This window comes from Equus caballus, chromosome 17 (genome assembly GCF_041296265.1).
Source record: "Equus caballus isolate H_3958 breed thoroughbred chromosome 17, TB-T2T, whole genome shotgun sequence".
Classification (NCBI taxonomy): domain Eukaryota; kingdom Metazoa; phylum Chordata; class Mammalia; order Perissodactyla; family Equidae; genus Equus; species Equus caballus.
Window position 1 is genome coordinate 18,162,093 of NC_091700.1, and position 9,848 is coordinate 18,171,940.

At 39.5% G+C, this 9,848-nt stretch overlaps 1 long non-coding RNA gene across 1 annotated transcript; it reads left to right on the plus strand.

Annotated features, from left to right (window-relative positions):
* Window positions 1-5,068, plus strand: LOC138918336 (uncharacterized). The gene is made up of 2 exons (XR_011427652.1): window positions 1-159; window positions 4,882-5,068. It is a non-coding gene; the product is annotated as an uncharacterized lncRNA (long non-coding RNA).
* The last annotated feature ends 4,780 nt before the right edge of the window (window positions 5,069-9,848 follow it).

A 9,848-nucleotide genomic window follows, 5' to 3' on the forward strand; every position in this document is an offset into this window, starting at 1 on the left:
TTGTAGGTCCTTCTGGTTGTGCTGTGTGGGATGCCACCTCAGCGTGGCCTGACGAGTGATGCCAAGTCCATGCTCAGGATCTGAACCAGCAAAACCCTGGGCCACTGAAGCAGAATGCACAATCTTAACGACTCGGCCACAGGGCCAGCCCCCAAAGAGGTAATTAAGTTTAAATGAGATCATTAGGGTGAACCCTAATCTTTTTTTCCTTTGGTGAGGAAGATTGGCCCTGAGCTAACGTCAATGCCAATCTTCCTCTATTTCATGTGTGGGATGCTTCCATAGCATGGCTTGATGAGCAGTGTGTAGGTCTGCACCTGGGATCTGAACACATAAACCCCGGGCCACCAAAGTGGAGCACGTGAACTTATCCACCAAGCCACCGGCATAGGTAGACCCTGATCTAATATGACCGGTATCCTTATAAGAACCTCCGAGGGGATTAGGATACAGACACACACAGAGAGAAGCCCATGTGAAGACCAAGAGAGAAGAGAGTCACGTGCAAGCTAAAGGTGATAGGCCTCAGAAGAAAACAATACTGCTAACACCTTGATCTTGGACTTGTAGCCTCTAGCACTGTGAGGAAATAGATTTCTGTTGTTTAAGGCCCCCAGTCTGTGGTACTTTGTTATGGCAGCCCCAGCAAACTAATACAGGAGCCAACAGAAGTGTTGAGGCGGAAGGCTAGACAAGGCAGCCTTTGTTCTTTAGGAAAATAGCTGTGGTAGTGGACTGGAGGATGGACTATAGTGGAGAGACACAGATACCGCGGAGATACAGTGGGCATAGAAAGTCATGGCAAAGGCTAAGAAACGTATGGTTAGGCTTGAACCAAGGCAATAGTGGGAATGCAGAAGAAAGGCTTATTTCAAGAAAAAATGTCTAGAGGAAAAATCCATAGGATTGACCTCTGATTGGCTTGTCAGTGGGAAGGTGGAGAGAGAAGAGATACGCATTGTTAACAAAGAGGCAAGAAACTGAGCAAGGCACCAGAGGGTCAACTACGTTTACGGAATAGTTTTTTAAGTAGGATTAAAATTAGAGCAGAGTCAGCTAAGCCATATTAGACTGAAGGATAAACCAGAAGACAGGTGAAGTGAGTCAAATCGGTTAGCTGCGTTAAAAAAAGAAATAACACTCAAAATGGAGTCATTTCCCCCTACAACAACAAAGCAGCTTGTTTTTTAACAGCTGTATTACTTTGGGTAGATCAAGACTATGAAAATGTTTGGCTGAGAGCATTAGTATAGTGGCTTTTAATAAATATTTGTTTTTAAAAGACTATCCCAGCATCCAAAACAATAAAATACATAGAAATAAACTTAACCAAGGAGGTGAAAACTTGTACACTGAAAAGCACAAAACACTGATGAAAGAGAAATTTTAAAAGACATAAATAAGTGGAAAGATATTCCATGCTCATGGATTGAAAAACTTAATATTGTTAAGGTGACAATGCTACACAAAGCAACCTATAAGATCAGTGTAATCCCTATCAAAATCCCAACAAATATTTTTACAGAATTAGAAAAACTCATTCTAAAATTCATATGGAATCTCGATACCCTAAATAGCCAAAAGAATCTTGAAAAAGAAGTTGGAGTTCTCATACTTACTGATTTCAAAATTTAATACAAACCCACAGAAATTAAAACAGTGTGATACTGGCATAAAATCAGACATATAGACCAACGGAATGGAATAGAGAGCCCAGAAATAAGCCCTCACATGTATGATGAAATGATTTTCAAAAAGGGTGCCAAGACCATTCAATAGGGAAAGGGTGGTCTTTTCCTCAAATGTTGCTGGCAAAACCAGATATCCACATGCAAAAGAATGAAGTTGGACCGTTTCCTTACAATATATAGAAAAGTTAGCTGTAAGTGGATCAAAGACCTCAATTTAAGAGCTAAAACTATAAAACTCTTAGAAGAAAACAAAGCAAAAGGTTTATGACATTGGATTTGTCAATGATGTCTTGGATATGACACCAAATACACAGGCAACAAAAGAAAAAATAGATAAATTGAACTTTGTCAAAATTAAAAATTTTGTGTGTAAAAAGACAGTATCAAGGGAGTGAAAAGGCAATCCACAAAATGAAAGAAAATATTTGTAAATGATTTATCTGATAAGGGATTAATATCCAGAATATCTAATGAACTCCTGAAACTCAACAACAAAATAACCCAAATGGGCAAAAAATCTTTGCCCAAAAATGGGCAAAGGATTTGAATAGACATTTTTCTAAAGAAGATATGCCATAGCCAATAAGCACATGAAAAGATACTCAACTGCCACTGAGTACTGGGGAAATGCAAATCAGAACCACAATGAGATGCCACTTCATATCTGTTCAGGTGGCTATTATGAAATACATACACGCACACACACTACAGAAAATAACAAATGTTGATGAGAGTGAAGAAATTAGAACTCACATGTGTTCCCAGAGGGAATGTAAAATGGTAAAGTCACTATGGAAAACAGCACAGCAGTTCCTCAAGAAATTAAATAAGAGGGGCCGGCCCCCTGGCCGGGTGGTTAAGTTGGCATGCTCTGCTTGGGCGGCCCAGGGTTTCGCTGGTTCGGATCCTGGGTGCAGACATGGCAATGCTCATCAGGCCATGCTGAGGCGTCATCCCACCTGCCACAACTAGAAGGACCCACAACTAAAAATACACAACTAGTACTGGGGGGATTTGGAGAGAAAATGCAGGAAGAAAAAAAAATTACCATAATGATCCATAATGATCCAGCAATTCCACTTTGGGTATATATAACCCCAAAGAATTGAACGCAGGGTGTCAAAGAGATATTTGTACACCCATGTTCATAGCAGTGTTATTCTTAATAGCCCAAAGGTGGAAGCAACCCAAGGGTCCAGAAATGGATAAATGGATCAACAAAATGAGCTATAGACATACAATAGAATATTATTCAGCCTTAAAAAGGAATTCTGATACATGTTACAACGTGGATAAACCCTGAAAACTGTATTAGTCTGCTAGAGCAGCCATAACAAATACCACAGACTAGGGAGCTTAAACAACGGAAATTTCTTTTCTCACAGTTCTGGAGGCTTGAAGTCCAAGATCAAAGTGTCAGCAGATTTTGCTTCTTCTGAGGCCTTTCTCCTTGCCTGGCAGACAGCTGCCTTCTCACTGTGTCCTCACGTGGCATTTCCTCTGTGCCCTAATCTCCTCTTTTTATAAGGACACCAGTCATGTTGGATTAGGGTCTGCTCGTATCATCTTATGTTACCTTAATTACCTTTTTAAGGCCCTTTGTTCAAATGCAGTCTCATTCTGAGGTACTCTGTGTTAGTTACATTAGTAAAATAGTTTTCTCAGATGATTGTGAATATTCTGCTGTGATCCTGAACCAAAAACTTGACAAGTAGTAGTTTCTTAAATATTAGTTGCAGTAGAATCTGAAACCATGTCAGTGAGCTTTTCATACTCTTATTACATTAAAATCCATTGGTTTATCTTGCACTTTGAATTGATCTTTTCCTATTGCATGGTTTTTTAATGTTTGAAAATATTGGTTCACTGAAGAAATTTCAAAATTTTGACATAGTTCATTATACAATAACAGCAACAATAAAAAATCACATTTGTTAATATCACTACTGATCTTATCAGAAAATTCTTGAAATATTGGGAAACTGTCAAGCTCAAGGTAGTAAATACAAGTTTTCCAAAATTTTAGTTTTTGTTAGAAAATCCAGATTTTGTCATTGGAAACAAATACTGTCCCTAATTTTCTTTGAAGTTCTCTTGGTTAGTTTTCAAGAAAGTATCCACCAAATACCCAAGTTTGTATAACCATAGTTTGTCTGTCAGCCAGTCTTTCAGGTAAAAATAGTGTTCCATGAAAAAAGTAGCTAGTTTAGCTTGCAACTGAAACAATCATGTCAGTAATTTCCTTAAGACTACCATCATACTTGGCATTCAGCAGAAGTGCTTCATGTCTACTTCCCATTTCATCTCTCTCTCTCTATATATATATGTAGTGTACTCAGTTTTACAAAGACGTAAATTGGAGGAGCTGGCCTGGTGGTGCAGCAGTTAAGTTTGCACACTCTGCTTTGGAGGCCCAGGGTTCTGCTGGTTGAGATCCCAGGTGTGGACCTGCTCACTGCTCATCAAGCCATGCTGTGGCAGGTGTCCCATATAAAATAGAGGGAGATGGGCACGGATGTTAGCTCAGGGCCAGTCTTCCTCAGCAAAAAGAGGAGGATCGGCAGCAGATGTTAGCTCAGGGCTAATCTTCCTCAAAAAAGTCACAAATATGTAAATTGGAAATTAACAAGTTTTTCCCCCCAGCTTTATTGAGGTATAATTGACAAAAATTATATGTGTTTAAGGTGTACAACCTGATGTCTGGGAATTAACAAGTTTTATTGTGTCATCAGAGGACATTCCTGATAGAAATTGGCCTTTTAAAAATTATTTTATTTTATTTTATTTTATTTGAGGAAGATTAGCCCTGAGCTAACTACTGCCAGTCCTCTTCTCTTTTGCTGAGGAAGGCTGGCCCTGAGCTAACATCCATGCCCATCTTCCTCCACTTTATACGTGGGATGCCTACCATAGCATGGCTTTTGCCAAGTGGTACCACGTCCGCACCCGGGATCCAAACTGGTGAACCCAGGGCTGCGGAGAAGTGGAACGTGCCAACTTAACCGCTGCGCCACGGGGCCAGCCCCCTGGCCTTTTTTTAAAAACTGTGAGCGTGTGTTGGTGAATAATACAATGACCACTTGTATTCACTACCTTGATTCAAGTTAAGGCACCAGCAGTTTTATGTATCGGTGTAAATGTCAACACAATGAAAAAGGCAAATAGCTTCTTGGTGACTTTTGACTTGCAGACCTCCTGAAAATGTTTCCCAGGCTTCACGGAGACCAGGCCTTGAGAACCACTGCTCTAGGGCTAATTTAGCCCTGCTCCTGGGAGGTGACGCTTCTACAATCTCTACTGAATGCCTCGGGTATTACCGTCTCTCCACTCTGGTTAATGTGAGCTCCGGGAATTTTTCAATTTACGACTGAAACAGCTTGCTGGTGATTTTTTTGCCTGGTGTTCCGGAGTTTCACTCTATGCATGTGCAGCTTAGTTTTCAGCCAGACTCAAGGGGACCCCTATTCAGATTTCTGCAGCTCTTCCATTGCTTAGCTCCCTCCTGTCTGGTATTCTGCCCCAGAAAGGGTAGCTCCCTCAGCTTCCCTGAATCCTTTTCCTGTCCCCTCAGCTCAGCTTGCTGTAGTCTACACATTACACACTCCTCTCCTCATCCCACAACCTGAAAGGCTCCCCAGGCAGGACGCCTCCTTCCCTTGTCTCTGTATCCCAGCCCTGTGCCGCTCAGTGCTCAGTGTATGAAAACAGCTGTTTCACATACATAACTACTTTTCTCTTCGTTGATGGTGGGAGGGCAAGCCTAATTTCAGTTATTCTGACACAGCTGGCAGGTAAGTGTCTATTTCTTTTGTTCTTTTGTTTTCATTTCTTCTCCAATTTTACTATAACAGCTTCAGACATGCAGAAAAGTTGTGTCAAAGATGAAGTCAGACACTAGTTCCGGGGTGAGGACAGATTTGGTCAATAACCACTATTGTCCTAGGAGAAAGAGTCCAGCGCGGCCTTCACTGCGATTTGCGCAGAGGGAGAATGAGGGAATTGGGGAGGGTGCGTTGGGGCTCAGTAGAGTCAGAGAAGTCAAAAATTACGAAGAGCAGGAAAGGGGGTTGGTCCATGTGAAACTCACCGGGGTCTGTTAACGGGCACTTCACAAGTTAGGCTCCTGCCCTCCCACGGAGACCGCCAGGCTGGGTCTTTCTTCAGGGGTTGGCTGGAACACACAATAAGTGTTTTTGGCGGCCTCAAGTTTTCTCGGGCAGGCACTTTAGGGGGCAGAGTGATCCTAGGGAAGCAGCCTTGAGCTCTTAGAAACCATGTCAGTATTTGTCCAAGTCTTTATAGGCCGAGGTTGAGGCCAAGTCAAGGAAGGGCTCTGGAAGAGCCTGGCTCGAGTTTGGTCAAGGAGAGAATCCGTGTCAGTTGAAAGATTTTTACAGCGAGCTTTGTATACCCACTGCCTAGGTCTACCATTAACATATTTTTATACTTGCTTTACCACCTATCTATCCATCTTATTTTTTGATGCATTCCAAAGTAAACTGCATAAATCAATACACTTTCCCCTAAAGAGTTCAGGATGCACAACATTAACTAATATTCAGATCAGTATTTATTTTCTGTGTTTTTTCCTTTGAGGTAAAATATAAATATAATGAAATGCACAGATTTTAAATATACATTTGATGACTTTTGACAAATGCATAAACCTCAGTAACTCAAACTCCTATTAAGATTTAGAACATTACTATCATTTCAGAAACTTCCCTCTCCATTTTTTCCCTCCATTTATTTTTCTTTTGTTAACCTAATTTATTTAACTATTATTTCTGCCATCCTCAAAGGCCAAAATAACAAAGATGAAACACTGGAAATTCAAAAAAGCAGCCCTATTCTGGTTCTATTTCTATGCTTCGATAAAAAGAATTAAATTTTAAAATTAAAACACTCTTAAGTGTGTTGAATCCAGATCAGTGTGGGGAGCACTGGCATCTTTACGCTAACATCAAGTCTTCCAATCTAGGAAAAAAATCTAGGTCACATATTTGAGTTTTCTTTAATGGTTTATAGGCTACTGTGTAGACATTGTGCATCTCTTTTACTAGATTATTCCTATATATTTTATTTTATTTATTTTTTGGCAAGGAAGATTGGCACTGAGCTAATATGTGTTGCCAATCCTCCTTTATTTTGTATGTGGGACACTGCCACAGCATGGTTTGATGAGCAGTGTGTAAGGTCCATGCCCAGGATCTGAACCCACGAACAGTGGGTCACCAAAGTGGAGTGCACGAATTTAACCATGACACCATCAGGTCGGCCCCCTGTATTTTATTTTTTGATACTATTGTAAACAGCATCTATCTTCATTTTCTAATTGTTTATTGCTAATATATAGAAATAGTTTTTAAAAAATATTTTTCTTGCAGCCAGCTTATTATTAATTCTACTAGTTTGCCTCAGATTTTTCTCCACGTATAGACATGTATATAAATGCAAATGCAGTTTTATTCTTCCTTTCCAATCTTTTCACCTTTTATTTATCTTGCCTTATTAAACTAACTAGAACCTCAAGCAATGTTGAATAGAACTGAAAATAGTGAGCATCTTTGTCTTGTTCCTGAACTCAGGGAGAAAAGTGTTATTTCATTAAGTATGATCTTAATTGTAGGTTTTTTATAGATTCCCTTTTTCCTAATAGTTTCCCTCTATTCTTAGTTTGCTGAATTTTTGTTGTGAATGGTTGTTGAGTTTTATCAAATGCTTTTTTTCTATCGAGATGTATTATTTTTCTCCTTCCACTCTGTTAATGTGGTAAAGTACATCAATTGATCTCAAATGTTAAGCCAGCCTTTTATTCCTGAAATAACGCTAGTTAGTTATGATGTATCATCCCTGTTATCACTGAATCAGTTTCTAGTATCTTGGTTAGGATTTTAGTATGTTAATGAGAGAGAATGGCCTGTAAGTTTCCTTTCATGTGTTATTCTTGTCAGGTTTTGTCATTAGGATGTCTCTGACCTTATGAAACAAGTTAGGAAGCGCCCTTTTCTATTCTTTGGTGGATTGTATATATGATTGGTATTATTTCTTCCTTAAGGAAGATTTCACCAGAGAAGGATCTGAGCCTGTAGTTTTCTTTGTGGAGAGGCTTGTAGTTTCAGAGTCAATTTCTTTAATAGAGACAGGCGTATTCAGATTTTCTACTTCTTTCTTGGGACTGATTTCATAAATTGTGTTTTTCAAGCAATTTGTCTATGACATCAAATTTGTCAAATTCTTTGACCTAAGTTGTTCATAATACCTTCTTATGTTTTTAATGTCCATAGGATCTCCAGGGATTCTTGATATTAGTTATTTTAAATCTCTTCATCAGTTTTGCTAGAGGTTTACAATTTTATTAATTTGTAAGCACATGACTTATGAAAGTCTTTTTAACACCCATGTGAGTGAGGTGTTAGTCCCATTTCTCAGATTTTAGGTTTCCCTTACTTTATTTATCTGTAGAAGCAAACTGGATTAACTGTTCTCCACTCCAAATGTGACTTCCAGAACATTAGTTCATAATCATCTACTCTTCATGTTAAAATCACTGCTGCCTCATGCAAAAATGTTATAAGCTTTTCTTTTTGGTGAGGAAGATTTGCCCTGAGCTAACATCTGTTGGCAATCTTCCTCTTTTGCTTGAGGAATATTGGTCCTTGAGCTAACATCTGTGCCAATCTTCCTCTATTTTGTATGTAGGCTGCCGCCAAAGCATGGCTTGCTGAGCTGTGTGTAGATCCACACCCGGGATTCAAACCTGTGAATCCCGGGCCACCAAACTGGAGCATGTGAACTTAACCACTACACTGCTGGGTTAGCCTCCAGTTAAAAGCTTTTGAAAACATTCTCTAGTCCTCAATATTACAGCACGATCTTCCAAAACTAGTCTCAAAAACAAAGACTTGGGTACTTGGCTCAGATTTTTCTTTCAGCTCTAGTTAAATTCTCAAATTCTTAATTTCATCCTAACATGGCCATGCTTTATAATTCAACATTATAGAGGACTATTCCATTTCTAAAATTTTGTACTTCATATTGTCTTTGTCTACGTTTTTCTCTATTATCTGCCTCTGATGATTGCAGCTACCTATCTAATTTTGTGCCAAGGAGTTGGAATTTTAAACTAAAAGCAACAGGGAACTTCAAAGCTTTCAAACAGAAGAAGGATATGACCTAAAATGATACAGCCTTACTTTTTCTACCCAACTTGATTGAGCTCTTTACTTCAATCCCTTACTCACTTTTACATCCTATGTCCCAAATTGTATCCTGTACATATAATGTGGCAATTATCAACTATTACTGGCTTACAGCACTGAGTACGGGAGGGCTAGGGGATCACACGAAGAAATGGCTCAGGGTAAGAATTTATTTTTATTTTTTTTATTGGCACCTGAGCTAACATACTTTGCCAATCTTTTTTTCTTCTTCCTCTTCTTCTCCAAAGCCCCCCCCCAGTACATAGCTGTATATTGTAGTTGTCGGTCCTTCTGGTTGTGCTATGTGGGACGCCACCTCAGCATGGCTTGATGAGCAGTGCCATGTCTGCGCCCAGGATCCGAACCAGCGAAACCCCAGGCTGCCCAAGTGGAGTGCGCGAACTTAACCACTTGGCCATGATGCTGGCTCCTCAATGTAAGAGTTTTAAAGACAGCAATTTTGAAAATATGGTTTATGAAAAAAATTTCGCTTGTCCTCTGTGAGATGAGAAAAACAATAAATTGCCATTTCTTGAGGACTATTATTCTGAATCGTCCTAGTTTTTGATATTAAATTAGTGGTAAGAGATAATTTTTCCTAATGCCTTTTCTCAGTGAAATTAAAAAGATGGAAACAAACCCTGGGTATCCAAACCCAGTCCACAACCCTGATGACAAATGCTGCAGCAGGGGAAATGGGGGATGGCAAACAGGACTTGTATTTCACACTCTGTTTTCTTCCTTCCTTCTTTCCCATGAGCACATACTAATTTTACAATATGAAAAAAGAACTAGATATGGGGAAAAAACCAAAACAACTAATTATTCCCCTGCCTAGAGATATTTACTTTTATCATCTTCTGAATTTACAGTTTTTTTCCTTCAACACTGCATCATGAAAAATATTAAAGTTTCAGGGGCTGGCCCCATGGCCGAGTGGTTAAGTTTGTGCGCT